Genomic DNA, 14,951 nt, shown 5'->3' with positions numbered 1-14,951 from the left:
GGTCTGTAAAAAGGGATAATCTTCCTATCTCTACTATAGAGTGACCTTTAACCCTTTTCTCTCTCTTAGGTGCTTTCTGACGAAGGCTAATGCACGTTGGGTGGTGCTTGATCGTGCACCCAAGCCAACAGCATCACCACCCAACCTCTTTCCCTTGCGTCTCCGTCCTCATAGGGTACCACCGAATTCTCCTAATCTAATGAATGGCCTAACCCCAATATCCTTTTGGTTCAGCCTTACCGCCGGCTACCCCTATCTACTCCTTACTGTATGTATCCTGTATGTAAATATGCTCACGAGTTCAATGTTCATCTATGTATGCGTTTATGAATGCGTTTATATGTATTGGCCAATAAATAATACTATTTTTTAAAGCACGAAACTTGTTTTTAAGATAATTAATTATTCGGACATTATCGCAATTAGTGCACTCTTGCAAGGGCACCCCCTTTTTCGTTTCCGTTAAAACGAACATTTTTCCTAATTCCTATTTACGTTTCTTCAATTTCCTTTTCTCAAAGATGCGACAGTCGTCGTCGTCATCGTTGTTGCCTAGGTTGTCTACGTCTTTGGTACTTCTGCAAAAGGAAGAAAACTACGCTAAAAGAGTATTGATCGTGGAAAGATTCGTAAAGATCGATCGTTACTAACCCTGGCGAACTTAAATCGTGAAAGGTTACCACTGCAACGAAAACGAGAAACTCGAAATGGCGGGTAAAGGAGACTTTTGCACAGAGCAAGGAAGAAATTAGCGGAAGTAAATTGGCGTGAAGTTGAAGTTTTCAATGTAGTTCGTTAAGGTATAGTGGACCGAGTTCGATAGGGTGCCCGCCGGGTACGCGCCTTTATGTAACTGTCTGTGCACGTATGCGTTCGTCCGTTCGCCCGCGCGCGTGTATATGTGTGTGTAGAATGAAAGAAGAAGCTATAGCGAGATAAGGAAATGGACGATTTAAAAACTTGGAGATCGGATCCATTTTCTCTCGCCACGATAGCTAATTAACGTAGAATCTCGATTTACCAAAGGTATATACATTGAACGAAAAACTAATCTCGCGTACGCGTACAGAACAAACTACGAGTATTGTCCTTTAACTATAAAATAGACTTCTTCTTCTTCTTCTTTTTTTGCTTCTTCTTCTTCTTTTCATTCTCGAAGAATTACTTTTTAAAGGATAGAAGGGAGGTGGGTGTATTCTTTTTGTCAGAGGAGAACGAGTAAGGTAAAGCAGCAGCAAATGTGTTTATTTTGGAGGAATAATAAAAAGGGTCGTCGGATGAGCATGACGTCGTGGTGATCGTAGGAAAGTTGGAAATAATGTTTCGGACACGAGGCTCGTCTGGGTTCAGGCTGGCCTTATACCCTTAGCCAGTGCTACCGAGACGAATGCCGTGGCCTCCTGTTCCCTACCCTTATACGCGTGTCCGCCGCAGATTCAGACTCCTAATTAAGACAAGGGTGCGAGAGGGGTTTTAGGGGTTTCTGCCGAGTTCTCATCGACGGGGGACGGAGCGGGAGCGATGGCCTGGCCTGGCCTGGCCTGGGGAAGGAAGGTTTTCACGAGGTAAGGGTACCCGTACCAAACTGAAGGAGGGCTAAACCAAGGCAAAGGGGGTAAGGAATATTGATCACGGAATACCACACCATGTCGAAGCAGGGACTGTCCACACTCACACCCCTCTTGCTACTACTCTTCCTACCTCTTGCCTTGCCCCCTCCGAACTCCTCTCTATCAGTGGTCTTTCCTTCCTTTTTACTATCCTTCTCTCTCTCGCGAGACGGCACGGACTAAGCCAAACTAACCACCAAACGCCAGATGCGTGAAATCAGTCGGTTAGAACCTGCCTCCGCAGACTTTGCGAATTATTGACGCTAAAACCGCGACTAAGGTTGCAGATGCTGCTGCTACTGCTGCTTCGAGCTATTTCGATTCCATCCTGTTTCAAAGCGGAACTTGATAAACACGGGATCAACGATCAAAACTTTCCAACGTATGGATCTCTTTTGATTACCGACTAAATGTTTTATAAATTATTCGAAAGTTACAAAAAATATTTAAAAGAATATCTTATTAAAGTCGAGTACATATAAAATTTGTTAAATGATTTGCGAGAGAAACGCGAGTCTCTTCTTTTTTCTTTTTATTTTCGAACCAAAAATATATCTTAAATTTAAACTAGCAAACGCGCGAATAGACTGCGATTTCGTGAGTTTTGCGATAGGAGAACTCCTCGAATAGCAAAGATGAAGAAGAAGAAGAAGAAGAAGAAGAAGGTGGAAGATCTTTGAGCTACTACTCGTGTCTCTACGATGGAAAGAGAAGAAGGGATGGTTCGAGTTTACATGACATAGCGACTCGTCTTTCTACCCGTCGCCTCGCCTTAATTAAATCTCGACCCTTCTAGAAGAAGGCACACGGGTCTTGTGGAAAGTAGGAAAATGTTCTCCTCTCTTTGGCCTGCTACTCACTGTCACAAGAGATTACTCTTCGTTAAAGTAACTTTTACAAATTTCTAATGTTACATTGCGCATATACATATATATATATATATATAGAAAAAGCAATAAAAAAAAAGATACGCATACAAAATACCGAGGAATTATAATCAATAAAACATAGCCGTTTGAATCTGAATGTAATTGCAATGCACTTTGAGGGCTAAATATAACCCTTTACTTCGAATACTTCAAAGAACAATTCACCATTTCGTGGGGGTTGGCTGCCGTTATTTGGTCCGATAACGAATGTCAAGGGCGACCTCAAGGAGACCGGAAGAGAGACCTCATTGTCCAAGAGCAAGGGAGGATAGGAAGGTACCTACGTAGCAGCACCGGTAGGCAGCCAACTCAAACTTTGATATGGTTTCCTAAATAACCAAGGCGACCGATACCGCAACACGATGGTTCGTCTCTCTCTCTCTCTCTCTCGCTCTCATCTTTGCTCCTTACTGAACTGATCTGTAGCAGTGGTCCAGAGGGTACTGTAACTACCATCGAAGCATATTGAAAGCCTCACACCAACGGTGATTTAACTCGATGCCCCGCGCCCCTCTCCCACCCCGAACCTCTACCTTTCGCACCTCACCTTCGAAGCCGATCTATGTCGTTCTCTTTCTCTACCTTCCTCCCTCCCTCCCTCTCTTTCTCTCTCTCTCCCTTTCTATGGAAAACCTCCAACGTGAGTGCGTTTGTCATTTCGTGAGTAAAGGCTGTCCGCATGGAATATAGTCCATAGACCACCAACGTTTTCCACAATATCGACCAAGTATGGCCAATATGACGACGGAACGACAGGTAATCTAGAAAGCAATGAGAGAGAGAGAGAGAGAGAGAGAGAGAGAGAGAAGGGGAATAGCGAAACACTAAATAAATTACCCGCAAACTACTATATTATCCTGAAAATGGAAACTTTGGTAAGCTGTATTTTACGGATTAATTCATTTGAAAATTTTACCCCGAGGAAAAAGTTACAGCTAATAGATTACGTGTCTACCGATTTTAATTCATAGAAAATGCCGGGTTACGGTCATACTAATGAAACGAAAATAAGTTAAGTCTCATTTCTGCTGCAAACGCATCGGCAATGTACCGCCAATGGAAAAGTGAAGAAACGAAAGATGATGAACTATCTCGGACAAACCTAGAACTTCAGTTTCTTCTTCTTCTTCTTCTTTTTCTTCTTCTTCTTCGTCGGCAGGCCACCACAGACCAATGGCATGTCTGTATCTCAGGACTAGCTATTTGTCCACTAATTAGAAGCTAACAGCGGAACTAAAGTACGAACTTTAAACTTTCTTGCTCTTGTACAATCCGCCTACTACCAAAGCTTTTCGAAGGAGTCCCTCCTCCCTTTTTGAGAGGGTGAAACCACTACTTGAACACGATCACCATTTCTCTCTCTCCCTCTCTCTTATTCACTCTATTTCTTTTTCATTTTCCTCTCTTCATCTCTTTTTTCACCCTTTCTCTCTCTTTCTCTCTCTCTCTCTTTTTCCCTTTCTTTTTCTTCTTCTTCCTCTTCTTCATCCTTCAACTACAAGCGGCTAGCGTTAATTACTAATTAATCGTTTCACGTGTTTGATTTTCAAATGGATAAGTTAAATAGCGCGTAAGAGTTTCGAAAGTCCACCCTAGCAATCCCCATTTCTTTCGGTTATATTCTCCTCTACATGCAAACGATATACCAACGAGGTTAACGAGGTTGGAATGACTGTGTGAACGAGAAAATGGGGTAAAACATTGCTTCATTTTTCTCACATGATCGTTCGATATCAGTCAAAAAAAAAGCAATACTCTCTCTCTCTCACTCTCTCTCCCACTTTCACTCTACAATAGAAGTTTATGGTCTATTTGTTTGTTTTTTTTTTATTTTCTTTCTTGCGATAATCGAAAAAAAAAGAAAAAGAAAAGACACGTTCCAGTTTAAAGTGGTAATTGTCGAAAGTAAATTTACGAATACACGAGGACGATGCTAGCTCGAGAAACGAGGGAGGAAATAAATCTCAAATAATCGGAACACAGTCAGACCAAAAGGAAGACTGTTATTGACTACCGTGCGAGACCTTTGCAGGGGGTGAGAAACGAAAAGAGAGAGAGAGAGAGAGAGAGAAATTGAAAGAGAAAGAGAGTGAGGGGGGKGGGGTGTCGTTGAACGAAAGCTCTGGGCAAATCGTTGTCTTAACCAACGCATTGGGGGAACAATTATTTAACAGGGTGCCTAGCCTGGCACTCTATTCTCGCACTCTACTATAGTTACGTTGCCGTATCAGAGAGGCGAAAGTCCGGGACTGTTAATTGCTGGCTGTCAGGGGCACGCAAGTGACATGGACCTACCAGTCGTCGAGGGTTTTCCTTGTCGAAGTCCGTATACGCATCTATCGAATCTGTTCGTTTCTTTGAAGAATAAGAATTATTGATAGGAAATAATCCTTAAAAAGTTAACCCGATAAAATGGGAAAAGTAACTTATCCGATTGGAATGATTTTCAAACTGAAATTTTACCTTTAAGAACTTTGTTCGTTCGTTCGTTTGTTGAACTTACAAAAAATCACATGAAGGAAATACAGTTAAAAGTAGAAGTAAGAGAACGTAAGACAAAAGGAGAGGAGAGGAGAGGAGAACGTAATTTCAATGCTGGCACGTATTTATCCTGCAGCGCGAGAAGCAACTACTCGTTTTGTGAGGAAAAGAGAGACGGTAAAGGGAAGTGTCGGGAAAACAGCGTGACGACGCTAAGAGCATTAAAGAGACGTTTTCCAGCGACACTTAGGTTTTCGTTCTCACACTCATCCCCGCCCCCCATAGATTCACGGCCTATCGGCTTAGCACTTGGCGGGTGGTCCCAAGCCACCCCTGTCTTCCTTCCTCGCTGTCTTTTCGAAGCACGAAGCAAGCCAGAGATGGTTTGTACTAGTTACACCACTACCACTACTACTACTACCACCACCATTACCATCATCGTTTTCGTCCTTGCTTCTTCTACTCTTTCTCTTTGTCTCTCTCTCTCTCTTTCTCTTATTAGGAAATATTTTCTTAAGTGTAAGAACTTAAGTACTTAGGCGCATACGGGTGATGAGGCTTCTTATTAAAAGGTACTTCGAGTTTAACGAAAGGAAATATATAAAAATAAAGTAGAAAAGTTCTTACCGTGAAATAAAATCATATTCTCTCGATGACAATAAGAACAATTTCATACTCGTTCTTTTTTCCCGATCCGGTCGATAACAACTAGAATGCACCGTCATCCGTAAGACCTTCGACGATTTATATCCAATACTTCTTTGAAACGATCTCTTCGTGGGGAGGGGGGAGGTGGGGGATAAGAAAAGACGATCTTTTCGTAAATTGGAAACTGATTTCAATGTATAATTAATAGGTCGAAATGAGGAGGATTTTTTTTGTCGATAAAAAATAAAAAGATACCAGAAAGAAAATAAGAATTCAGGTACTTCGAAATATTACCAATTAAATTCATTTTCGTGAAACTTCCTTTGAATATCAAGTACCCACCTCTATGTGAAGTTTCTAAATAATGATTTATCTCATTCTCTGAATAACGAGATACAAGCTTGTTCATACACACGGAAAACGTAACTACCTGCGCTAGCAACCACTTCGTGTAATTGTTCATATTTCGGTTCGGTCTACGCAATATAACGCCTCAGACTGAAAACAGGGTGAAAACGATAAGGGCGAAGGTACGCGGCGGTACGGTGCGTCGACGTCGGCGAATTATCAGTTAAGAGGAAATTATGGAAATAGATATAAATCGAGAAGAAGTTGAAGAAGAAAACGAAGAAGAAGAAGAAGATGAAGAAGTACGCAAGCGTAGTACACGCAGGTAGGAAAGGTACGACCGATAATCAAGCGGGGAACCTAAGCGACCGTTGCCTTTAAATAAACGTAGTCGAAGTAGCCAATTTGTAATGTAAAGGTTCATCAGCATAAATTACGCGTAGTACGTATTCAACAAAAAGGGATAGATCTAATCTTATTCTAATCTAATTCCTGTCGAACGAACGAACGAACGAACGAACGGGTATGAACGTTACGAAAATTATTCAAAACTTCTAAACCGACTTCCGATTGTCGTCGAAATTTCTCGATAAAAAAGACAAGAAAAAAAGAATAAAACAAAACAAAATTATTTCTTTTACTGCACGTCGTAACCAAAGTTCTGGATTTAATCGTCGTGTGGAAACAAATAGCGGGGTCTAATGATAATGGTTTAGGGTCAAATGCGTGGGCGGTGCAACTGATTTTGCTGAGAAATTCTTCTTATACTATCGTGTAGAATTTCATGAAAGGGTCTCTCTTTCTCTCTCTTTTGGTATTGACGTTAACTCACGTGGAAATATCGAAAGACGAAGAATACGTGCAACTCGCTAAAAGGGAAATATCGCGCATACTACACCGAGAATTCGGTTCGTGTGCATTGGACGCGACGTGCGAATTAACAACTCACGCATCATATCGCGCATTATTATCCGATCTATCGAGTTATATATATATATACATATATATACCTATATATACAACATTTTCGAGCTACCCTTCGTTCGAAACATCGACGAACCCGCCGTCTTCGCGTACATGTTCGCTTATGTGTTACTACTTCCTAGCTATATATCGAGGTAGAAAGCGTTTCTCGTTGCTAACGAGACTAAAGGGGCGGACGGTAAGATTATCGTATCCAGACGAAAACTTAAGACAGTGATTTCGACGTGCTCGACGTGTTTCGTGTATCGTGCTAGTCGTTAATACGCGTTGATGTTGTTCGTGAAATGCTTGTTGCCTTACACATCCCCATTTATGAGAATCCGATACTTTTAGAAAGCTTCATTAATTTATTAATTAATATTAAATTCAAATAAAATCATATTGATTTTTAAATATAAAATATCGTTATTACGTTATTTCCAGAAAGTTACTCGTCGTCGTGTCTTGTTGGATAATTCTTCTGTTATTGACGTCTTCGACCCTAATATCAAAGAAGAAGAAGAAGAAGAAGAAGAAGAAATACTAAGAGACTATATTTCAAGGCGTAACGATAGGAAAAAGCTGACTTGCGGCAAGAGACGGTTAACGCGATGGTGTGAGGCATAACGTTACACCCGCAACTGCACACGTTGAAAAGGGTTGATTAGGGATTCGCCGTGGTAGGGTCGAACACGTCGACTCCGTTAGAAGGATACTGGACCTTGTAAGCATCCAACGCTTCGAGGGCCTTCTGCAGGTTCGGGGCAGATGGCAGCAGGATGATTGATCGCTCGGCTAATTGGATGATCGATGACTCAAGTTCATCAGTGGCTGTTCAGCTTCTAGCAAAGGATGCTTGTTCGCACGTGAACTTATATATGTGTATGTATCTGTATCTGTATGCGTGTTAGATGCGTGTGTATTCGTTGCTAGACTTCGTAGACGACGATGTATGTACGCGTTATGCGAGAAGAACAAGGTTGGTATGGTGTCTCTGTCGAGTCTGAAACAAGCCCACGCTAATATTCTTCGAGCGTTCTCTATTTCTCTCTCTCTTTCTGTCTCCCTCGTAACCCTTGTTAAAGCCCGCTGCTCCGAAACTTTTGGGATCCGCTTGTTCTCAATGTGAGAGCGTTTCGAACGAATATATATTTGCTTATACGTATATCTATACATATGTATGATGTCCTTGGTGTTTGCAATGCACTCCTACTGTTTTAAATATCTTTTTATATTTTCTTCGAAAAATTTGTCTGTGCACGTTGCTACACTTTAAATTATATTCTCTCGAAGAATCGTGATTTGCTAGATTACCTTTCGTAGAAAACAATGTTACGAGAATAGTTTTTCTTTCATTTGAATTGATTCGATTAAAGTCAATGAAAATGTTATCCAAAGAAAAAAGTTTTGACAAAAATGAAATAGATGAAAGAAATGATTATTATGATTCTTCCGCGAAGTTCGCGTACTGTAAACAATGAAATTTTTAAAGGCTATTCATAAAAGCAATGAATCGGAAAGACATTGGTGTAAGGTTTAACTCGTAGTGTACATTTGATATACGAGGTCTGGGCCTGAATGCAAATCGTCTTATAAATCATCACGAACAATGTCTTAATGTTCCGGTCATGTGACGCCTACTCGCACTAAAAGACAACGGCTTCGTCTTCAAGGAGGAAACTCAGGGCGCCTTTTCGGATATTCATGGGTGAAATAAATTATAGCTAGCACATGAGATATGAAAGGAAATTTTCTCGCTCGATATAATTATTGTCTTTAAATGAGTTTCTATCTTTATTAGGATTAATAATCGATAATATATGTATATTAAAAGTTCAAAGATAATAAAGTTGTTTACGTTTGCTAATGAAAAAAGAAAGAATAATGTTTAAGAAATGAAAAAGGGTTTTGAGAAGTTTCATTTGCTGGATAGTTAATAGCAATGTGATTAAAGACTTCTATCTCTTTCTTTCTCTTTCCTCTTTTTGTTATTGTAAGAGCAAGAAAATAGAATAAAGAGGGAAAGAAAAGGAAAGAAAACGAGACGATTTAGTCGGTTTACGACGGTGTCACGATTCCTTTTTAAATTCCAGTCGAACTTTTCAACTACCAAATCTTAGCTTCTTTAGGGATATATATATATATGTGTGTATATACATAGTTCTACAAAAAGATTTCAAGATGATAATCGCTCGTAAACCGCGATGGCATTTTATGTCATTATCACGACCAAAAATTACACAAAGTGTTACTCGTAAAACCGAGAACTCGCAATTTTTCGCATCATTGTAGGTTTTATAGGCATCGTTGAATCACGATAGGAAAGTTTGTCTATCCTAGAAATCGTTATTCTGACATCGTTATGTATAAGTAATGTATGTTAAATACTTTTTTCTTTTACATTATTATACTTGTTGTTTTCCTATAATTTAGTAACAGAGTAATTAAATGATTAAAATTAAAGACAAGGAAAGATATATATATATATAAAATTTAAATAGAATTCACAGTCGAGCAAGAGTTGAATAAAACCATGGAAAGATCTAGTATTAATGTGTGTGTTTGTATGTGTGTATACATGCATGACATATATACATCGATATTTATTGCGAAATACGTTTGTTAATGGAAGAACAAAGAGTGGAGATGTGATGTACCTTAAATAATTGTTAATTAATCGAAGAAAATGTGTATCGTTGTTTAAAAGCACGAAGTACAAGTTCGACGCACCATCCTCTTCAAAATCAAACAATAAACTGACTCGTTTATCCTCTCTGAAAGTACGTTTATTCATTGTTATTTATATGACGTTCCAAATAAGGAAAGAGTATTTATTACGAATATTATTCCCTTTCTACACGTGCGTAATGTTCGGAAAGTCATGTAAACAACATTTAATAAAAGTATTTTTACAGAGGACAATGATCCATTTCAACGGTAGATTTCGAAGAGGACGGAGCTCCGAACATATACTCAGTGCTTCTAAATTACACAATACATATTTTTTTCGATTAATTAACAATCATTTTAATATTCTAATACACTCTAATTATATATCAGATTATTTCAACGCATATACATTTTTTTTCGATTAATTAACAATTATTTTAATATTTTCATACACACTAATTATATTTCAGATTATTTCAACGCATATACATTTTTTTTCGATTAATTAACAATCAATTAAAGTATATCGAATATTTCTAATTTATTATACTAATATTTAAGATTATTTAAATTAATGTATATTTGTAATTAACGTTCCTGCGCAGTGACGACTTCGAAGATAAAATTTTCGTCTGATAAAATATCGGATAGAAATTATTTAATATTCAACGTATATTATAACAGGTATGTATTGTTTAATCTAATATACATATATGTGTCTAATCAATTCTAAATATAAGTATAGTGCATTAGATAAGTGGATATATATCTTAAATAATTATTAATTAATCGAAGGAAATGTATATTGTTGTCTAAAAGCACCGTCCTCTTCGAAATCCACCGTTAGACTGGCACGTTGTCTTCTGTGAAAGTTATTTTTATTAAATGTTGTTTATACGATTTTCAAACGGTTACATATGTATAACACGTAAATAATATTCGTAATAAATAGAATTTATTTAATTTATTTAATCGTGTATGGATGCTGCGCGCGCGCGGTATTCTTTTTTTTTTATTAATAAATCTATAATTTATTTATACGTCTATATATTTTAATTAACAACTTTCACATAATTTGGAAGCAACCTTGCAGAATTTGCATCTAAGGTTTCCTACCATCTAAGAAGACCCTATCGTTTGCACATCCAAATTCCCCTAATCTTTTTCAGAGATTCTATACAAGAACAAATTACTTTAACGCGTTATTCATCATTTATGCTTTGATATTATATATACGTAACATTATTTTTTATATCATAGATTATTACAGCAACTAAATAACCTTTTTCTCAATGTTTTATTGTAAGTTAAATATATGTGCATTACTATCTATTCACTTTAATAAACTATTTGCTCGAGAACCCTTTCATCGGTGTAGTAGCAGAGCATAGTTTGCAGATATTGTTACAGAGGTAGATAATAATAGGAAAACAGATTAAAATAGATACGCGTGTAATAGATGCTAGGGAGAGTACGTGCTAGAAATAGGATAGAAGAAGCTTAGAAGAAAAGATGTTGCTAGAAAAATGTAGCTACAAGGCGGAAGGAACGACAATAACTTATGTATAAACCATCTAAATAATATAATAACTATTACGTATAATTCTTAAAAATCAAATCTGTATTTAAGATCAAAAAACCGTATACAAATGTTATCATGGATCACGAATAATCGATAATTAAATATGGAATATATAATCGATAAAATAGACATAGAAATCTCAATAGCAAAACACGGCACGTAGAAAAAGAAATAAAAAAAATGATATATACATATATATGTATATGTATAATCTACGTATGTATCTATATATACGTATGTATTTATTTATATACTTTTGAGACGAAGAGTTTTTATACGTCGTCTCGTCTTTTCCGTTTCTTTTAAGTCTTCTAAGATTTCGCAGTAATGGTACACATTTCCGTCGATAAATCCAGAAGCAAAAGAAAAATTTCTTTCCCCTCGATTTGATGGTAGGAGGTATGTAATCGTATTCCCGTTTTAAATGTATACGACGTTTCACCCTACCGCGTATAAAAGAAACGAGTTGGTCTTAGTTTACTGATGCTTATATGACGATGTTTTGCCGTGAGTTGAAAGCGTGGAAACGAAAAGAACAACGATAGATAGGAAGAAAAAGGGAAAGGGAGTCAAGAAAAGGGTATAAGAAAGTAACGGGTCTCTCGAATACGGGTATACCGTCTAGGAGAACACGTGTCTTAAAAGGGTGGTGCATGATATGTGAAGAGGTCTGCTAAGGTGGAGAAAAAAGGTGGAACTGAAGGGCAAGGAAAAGAGGATTCGAGCGGCTTGTAATCTCAGCTCAAAGTGTCCTCCTCTCTGTTTACCGGCCCTTTGGACATTGAGATGTCTTCGAGTAGGGTAACGTCTTAACACAAAGACGTTCGTGTGAAATCTAACACGAGCTTCGAGTAACCGAAAAGAATTGGTGTTTTTAGTCGATAGAACACGATTATTTTATTTTATTAACAAATATGATTAAAATAATTGATATCTTGCTACGGTTATTTTTGAATTTTCAACATTTGTTTATTTATTTCTTTTTTATTTAAATTTAAATTTAACATAGACATTTTTAAAATAACTTTATTATATAATTGTAATCATACATATATAAATGTTGCTTTTTAAATGAGATCAAAATTTCATAAGAATATATATTTGATAAGAATGAATAAGCAACGTGAAAGTTGGTTTAGTCAATGTTGCATTCGTAAATAAGCCCCATCCTAAAGGGATGGATGTAACTGAATTAGGATGACCGAGACGAAAGGATCTCCGATAAGGATCTTTTCCCTCGGCTTTTTTAAGTCGCCGACTAGGAGGGAATTGAGACGTCATCAGGATGCTCTTCCTCATCTCGTGTTTTTTTTTCTTCTTCTTCCTCTTCTTCTTCTTCTTCTTTTTCTTCTTTCGACCCTCTACTATTTTTTTTTTCTTCTTTCTTTTTTTTTTCTTTACGGCACTCCCATCCTCTTCTTGGAGAGCAGTTTAATGCCAAAGCGACGTGCACTCGGGGGTGCCCTCGCGCCTCATCCTTTGTTTCGGCTTCATGAGTTTTTTAAACGGCACGAAATGAGCTTCCTCGCAAGTCGCCGAGAACGAACCCCGGAACGATTATCGTTTCAGCCGGCATTCTTAATTTCTTCACCCTTCTCTCGCTTCGTTCCCAAAAGATAGATAGAAAGAAAGAGAAAGAGAGAGAGTGAGAGAGAAAGAGAGAGAGAGAAAATTTGAAAAGAACGTTCTCGTGCTATTTTCCACTCTCAGATATTGCCAGTTAACGTACGGCGACAAACGACGTTGGTAAGGGTCAATAAAGAATATAACCAAGAGATAGCTGAATTCTAGTACTACTCGAAGTTAATTTAGTAGGACGAAAAGTTGACTTTTTCGATATACTCCTGGTTAAATTAGAATCGTTCTAGAAGCGACAAGGTAATAAAAATCTGTGGTATATCGTGAAATCAAGTAAGATCTTTATTGTATAATGGAAAAAGATAAAAAAAAAAAACATATATATATATATACTTGCCGCGAAGAGGGACACTCGCGAAGTGGACGGAGGAGGAAAGATGAAAGAAGAGTAGGAGGACAGGAAGGAAGGAAGGAAGGAAGGAAGGAAGGAAGGAAGGAAGGGACCCAGGATCCACGCATTTGTATCGTTTTGTCGTACTTCAGCGTCGGCACGCGTATCGTATGGCATCGCATTATTGCTTTTATGGCCAATAAAAGGAAGGATGTCCCGGTGAGGCCAGAACGATGTTCGTCCTTCTTCCTTGAACGACTATCCTAGTCTATACCTCTAACCTACCACCCTCTCTCCCTCCCACTCTTCCTACGTCGATTCTTGGACCGTACCGACTATCATCCGTTTCCCATTCCACTTCTTTACCCTGCCATCCGACCGAACAACTCTCCTCTCCAACTCCTATTATTGCCACTGAATCGTTCCTTTCGGCCATCCTAGGTGTTGCGATTGGTTTCGTATTTGAGGGGAAGAATATAGTCCGGGGAGTCCCTGGCTCTGTTAACCGATCTTGCCCACCCTTTGGGACAAGAAAACAAACGAATTCGAGTCGTTCTTTGTCCGAGACCTGCATCAGGATTTTTTTCACAAATAAGAAAATCTTATAATAACGATGAACTTTTTCACATAGTTTTCTTCACGTTTTATATAACGTTATTTTAAATTTTGATTATAATCGTATAGAAAGATGTTTGCGATAATTTATAATATTGTATTGAGGTGAGTTAACTTATTCATAAAATTGAAGTTGAGTTTTTCTTTTCTTTTTTTTTTTTTCACCATTCTTATTCTAAGTAAGGATTACGCAAAGTTCTTATCGGGCGAGCGTTTGTGTCTCGAAAGGAAAGACGAGATTCACCTAAGAACACTTTCAAGATAGAAGGTTGTCTTTCTTGTAGGTTGTAAGCTCGTCTTCTCATCTAATGCCGGTTACCACGTTGCACCTATAGGCAAAAGATAACCAACCTGTCCTCAAACCATCAACCTTCCGTTCCTTACCCAAGGTTTTCCCGAGCAACGACGATATATTTCCCGGTGTTCGTAGCACCCTTCCGCTACCTATCCTCTACACGCATAGAAACACATATATACACACACAGATACGTCTTTCCTCTTCCTACTCGTTTCCTTCGAAGCCTTGATGCTTTTGAAGGGTGCACGATGACACTCGGTCGCGACATTAGCGGCGTTTCCCATTCCCTTTAACCGATCTACTTCGTCAACGTCAAACAAAGTACGAGAGAACGTAACGGCGTTTCACGGAAAGAAATTTTTACCGTAGTGAAGAAACTGCGAATGAAAGTTGATTTTTTTCCTTTTCTGTGTGTGTGTGTGTATGTGTGTTTGTGAAAAATTGATTTAGCATCGTCGCAAACGTATCTTATTGATCGATGATGAATGATAATCTCGATCTTTCGATTATACACACAATTAACTAAGTTTATAATTGTTTTATAAGATATAAGTGAATTTCTTGTAATGCTTGAATTCATTTGAAAATAACAAATGAATATTTTTGAATCTTTCTTTTTAATGATAAACACAAAGAAAGAAAGTAAAAAACATGTTTCCTTGATAGAAGTTGCAAGAAGAAGAAAAACATTCGCAGTATACGATACTCTAAAAGTTAAATACATCACGACTGGCTAGTTTTGCCAGTGTTAGAGTAGGAGAAGTGCAAAAAAAGGAAAGATCGACGGAAAAGTGACCTTTTTCCCATCTTGCATTGTGGGATAATGGAATAGGATTCA

At 38.0% G+C, this 14,951-nt stretch overlaps 1 protein-coding gene across 7 annotated transcripts in view; it reads right to left on the bottom strand.

The window, feature by feature from the left end:
- Nucleotides 1–14,951, bottom strand: part of LOC106783973 (putative mediator of RNA polymerase II transcription subunit 26) — a 252,258-nt gene that overhangs the window by 54,794 nt on the left and 182,513 nt on the right. The window lies entirely within an intron of this gene.

This window comes from Polistes canadensis, unplaced genomic scaffold (genome assembly GCF_001313835.1).
Source record: "Polistes canadensis isolate GaletaPanama2010 unplaced genomic scaffold, ASM131383v1 scaffold_1, whole genome shotgun sequence".
In the NCBI taxonomy this organism is placed as follows: Eukaryota; Metazoa; Arthropoda; class Insecta; order Hymenoptera; family Vespidae; genus Polistes; species Polistes canadensis.
The sequence above is the reverse complement of the archived record's forward strand: the minus strand, read 5'-3'. Positions and strand labels throughout refer to the sequence as shown.